The sequence below is a fragment of the Sinocyclocheilus grahami genome, unplaced genomic scaffold (genome assembly GCF_001515645.1).
Source record: "Sinocyclocheilus grahami isolate Dianchi unplaced genomic scaffold, SAMN03320097.WGS_v1.1 scaffold456.1, whole genome shotgun sequence".
Lineage (NCBI taxonomy): Eukaryota > Metazoa > Chordata > Actinopteri > Cypriniformes > Cyprinidae > Sinocyclocheilus > Sinocyclocheilus grahami.
Genome location: NW_015505635.1, coordinates 1495822 through 1500955, shown reverse-complemented (window position 1 = coordinate 1500955; position 5134 = coordinate 1495822).

Below are 5134 nucleotides of genomic sequence, written 5' to 3'. Positions count from 1 at the left end.
GCGGCACTAGTGCGCTTTATTTCTCAGAGCAGCTGCACTTCAAATACATTTACATTTGAATATCATTTTCAAGTCATTTGTACGCGAATCTTTACCATTTTACGTATCATTAATGTCAAAAACTAATACCATTTTAACTAATATTACATAGTAAAAAATAGCAAATAACGTTAATATTATTATAACAATATTATAGTTTACTCTAAAATGTGATATATTACTATACAGTATGTCTTGTTGCTTTTACTAACAATATTAATTACTATATTAAAAACGATTAACATTACATTGCGTAAAAATTAGGCTATTGTATTTATTAATCACTAGTATTATATTGTTTTACTATTAAAACACGATTTTCATTTATGTCTTGTTGCATCCACTAACAATATAAATTCCTGTTATAAAAAGATTATCTTATTTTAGCAATGCCTAAGTATTAATGTAATAGGTAACACAATTATTTTATTATTTGTAAATAATTTCCTGTCTTGTTGCTTCTGTTGACAACATTAATTAAATAACGATAATAATAAACTATTGTCTAAGTTTAATTAAGCGTAATGATTACTTATAATATTAGTAATATATTACTAGCCACTATATTACAGAACTATTTTGTTGTGTAAATAATTTTGATTCCTTTTTATTAATATATTTTTTCTCCTTCTACTAATTTTGTTATTTTATGTATGTATGTATATATAAATAATTATATATATTACTTTATTCTATTTATTTCTGTATTATTTGTATTCCTATTTGTTTTGTAGTAATGCAATATAACCCCTAGATGGCCAAGTTTGTCAAGGCTGTATCTTATGAACTCTACAGACAGACTTGATGTTTGGCCTGAACTTCACTTAGTTTGATCTTCTACATTTTTTAAATAGGTCTAGTTGTTTCATTTTAATTGTAAAATTACGTATTTTATATTTTATTTGATTGTTACAGTAACTGATTATTTTTAAAGTATTGGATGTGTTTTCGTTTATATGTAATAAACTGCAGACTGTTGCAGGTTAAATACTGAGAAGAAGAGAAAACTGAAAGTTCTGATTTACAACAATTGTGCTCAATCAACTTCTGTTCTTGATAAAGACGTTTTTCCCCATGTTGCAAATGGCAAGCAACTGTGCTTAATAGATAATAAACAAGAAGAAAATGTTCTAGAGTGGGATCTTCTTTCACAATGGTTTACAGAGCCCTTGGGCAAAACCCATGTAACCACATGCAGCATACAGACCTCCTGACAGACATGAAGATGAAGACAAATGTCAGTGATTATTTAGCGGGGAAAAATCAATGGAGTCATAATCACTTGATTGAAAGATTTAGATTCTCCTCTGAATGAGAAAACAGGTACATTAAAGGGCATCATATGTATACACAGGTGTTATTCTCATTATATCCCAACTATTTAGTACACTCTAAAATATGCTGGGTTAGATATAACCCAGCGCTGGGTTAAAAAGGGACAAACCCAGCTATTGGGTTCTTTTGACCCAAAACAACCCAACAGCTGGGTCAAAACATCCCAACCGCTGGGTCAATGTGATGTATAGATGAACTGTCAATGAAAAAATATAAATTTCTCACAGTCTCATTCAGGCTTAAACAAGAGTTGGCTATTCAAGCATTCATCTGCATTTCTCACAGTCTTGTTGACACATTTCAACTTTTATTTTGAGCATGAAGGAGTTTAAGAACTATATCAGACTCGAGATATTCAGGATGTGCAGATCCCCATTTCGTTCCACATCTAACCCTGTTATTAAGATCATAAACAATACGATCCAGATTAGATTTGGCGTACTGGCTCACATAAAAGGATGTTTAGTGGCTAATAAACACAGTTGTGTAACACAAAAGATATAGAGTAACACTTTTATCATCATGGATAGCATGTGTGAAATGAGACAGGGGGAATCCAGACTCTATTAAAACAAAAGCTAAAAAAACAATGCATTATTACTTTTTTTTTTACATGATATTCAAAGCTTCTTCCAAGAATACCATGTTGGTACCGTGGTACATTCCTTACTCTCTTCTGCAACCTCACGTCAGGCCAGATATTTAACAGAAAGCCTCATTGTTTCATCACACAGATGATTGATTAAATTTTTCCTGTGAGTTACTTGTTCCTGTCTTTCAGGCTTCGGGTTCTCAGTTGCTTATGTAACAAGAAAGTACATTTTAAGTGAGATATCAGAAATGCATTTATGTCATCGTTAGACTATAAGGCACACGTCTGGTTTTCTGCCAGATATTTGACACATATATCAGCTCAGCTGCATCCATTATTAGACACATTTAGGTTAAATTTCCACCGTGCCAATGTTATGTAACTGATGCCAGTATAGATAAAGATTCATATAAGACTCATTTTGTACAAGACACTGATAAAAGTAGACTTCACTACATATGCATAGTATTTATTTATCATCAATGAACTTCAGAATGAACTTCAGTTTCAATTCATTTTGCAATCTGAAGCGAATTGAAATGTATAAAACTGATGCTTTATTTTATTGTAATTGCTTTATTGCAGTGGTTGCTCTTTCTTTCTTTTTTTTTTGGCATCAACGGTTCCATCATTCCAACATCAATGGAATCTTTCCATTCCAAAGGTTCCAATGGAATCTTTAGATGTTTAAATGTTCTTCAAATCAAAGAAGAAGAAAATTTTTTTTTAATGTTCACTAACAGGTTCTTTGGGGAACCAGAAACGGTTCTTTCATGGCATCGCTGCAAAAACTGGAACCATTATTTTTATGAGGAGCATCAACTTTTCTCAGATGTTGTTCTTAAAACAAATGAACCAATAGTTGTCATACAGTAAGAGTATAGAGATATAAAATGAACGTGGAGCAACAAACTGGAGTCCTTCTCAGGAAAAAAAACATCTAAGTAGCACAAGTCTCTATTTGTTTTAGACATCAATAATTTCTGTAGTATTTATTTGTCATCAGTGAACCTCAAATGGTTAGTTGGGCTGTAATTATGACTCATTTGGCAATTTGAAATTTGAAATAAAAACATTCAAATTATGCTTTATTTGGTTTTAATTGCTTTACTGCAAAAAGGTTCTTTTGTGGAAAACATTAAACAAACACAAAATTATTTTAAGAACTGTTCAATGAAAAGTTCTTTGGGAACCAAAAATGGTTCTTCCGTGGCATCACTGCAAAAATCGGAACCTTGAAGAACATCAACTGCACTGTCAAAAAATAAAAAAACTTGTACTTTTAGAAATATCTAGCAGTATGTACCATCAGTGTATTACTATGAAACTTTTAAGAATAAATAGAGTTGCTGAACTGAATTCTTTTTTAGTGAATTCAACTTTACAACATTACTAAATCAAGCTAAATAATGACACTATTTTCTTCTGTAAAACAGCTTTACAGCTGAAATTGAAGTTGTTTCATAATTAATGAAGCATAATTCATTTATTTTTTCCTGTTCATTACTGTGAAGCTGCTTTGAAACAGCTTGTATTGTACAGTATAAAGCACTAATGTGACTTGACTGACTTGAAATAAGGTACAAAGTTGTTACTTTGAGGGTTCTGCTCCAATGACAAGCTGTTTGTTCCACTAAAGCTAACTTTTTTTTTTTTTCTGAGAGTGCAGAAACAGTTCAGAGTAGAGATCTCATTTGTGATGTTTCTCCTGTAAGCAATATGAATATCTTTGTTACATCTCTATCTCCAGGAGACGCTGTATAAATTCAGTGTTTATGACAGATTGAAGATTATGGCTGATTTTGAGCAGTGATGATGGAAGCCCTTTGAATTCTCTTGATGCCCAAGGCGAATTTGATCCACTCATGATTAATGACATCTATATTTTATCCAAAAACTCACCGAAAATGACCTCAGCACTGTAAAGTTAGCATAATATGGGAAAGATTCTTATGGTTTGAGAAGGACAATGCACATATTTGTTTTTTCAGCACAAAAGAAACATCATAACAAGTACGGTTGGCAGCAGACCATCATTTTCTGGAGGTCTTTTTTGTTAAAATATCTTTTTGCAATCGTTAGACATCAGTGCCATTAATCCATCAAGATGGTGCTCTGATGATCTCTTACGGGAAAAGAAAGATCCAGATGTCAACACTGTTATGCCAGATAAACGTCAGTGTTTAAACAAATGACAATTTTCTTAATTATAATTAGAGCTGGTTTTCTTTTGAACTTTAAGAAACAGACCTAAAATAAGAAGATGAGCCACTAACAAAAAATAGTAGCTGATAACTTCTTTTTTGGGGGGGATGTAGTTAATAATACTAAATTAACTCAAATAAAACATGATTTACTTATGTACACCTTTTAAGGATGCATTTGTTTGATAAAAATACATGTGTGTATGTATGTATATATACATACATACATACATATATATATATATATATGTGTGTGTGTGTGTATACAGTGTGTATGTATGTATGTATGTATGTATTTATGTATGTACAGGTATATATATATGTATGTATGTATGTATGTGTGTGTGTGTGTGTGTGTGTGTGTGTAGTATATATAGTTGTTGGTCTTGTCATTAAAACAAAAAAACCCCCATGAATAACACTTAAAAATGAAAGAAAAATAAATCATTGCATCCCGTGAGAAACAAACAAAAGAAACCAGATTCAGCTCTTGCTATGGATCAGAAGAAAAATGAGACATCATAAACAGTGACCCATGCTATCACATGGCCACTTACAGATCCCACGTTCCCACATCAAGCTCTGGCGTCTCAAGACAACTCTGAAATGGAAACAATGGGCCAAAGGGGCAACACATTTAGAATACATGATTTAATGTTCTGGTGACAGAAGAGTTTGAAATATGATTCAAAACACTGTTAGAACATGATACAACCTGAGATGTAGAAAAGCTTGGGAAATAAATGCTCCAATTCATCTTTTCACTTTTTTAATCCTATGGACTCCCTGATGTTTTTCTGCACTTAAGTTATTTTTGGTACTATGCAGGCCAAATGTCTTCATATATGAATCTGTATAATCTAAGGGTAACAACATTCAGTGTAGGCCTATTTATGGTTCATTGTGTGTGTGGTTTGTATTTATATATATATATATATATATATATATATATATATAAAACACC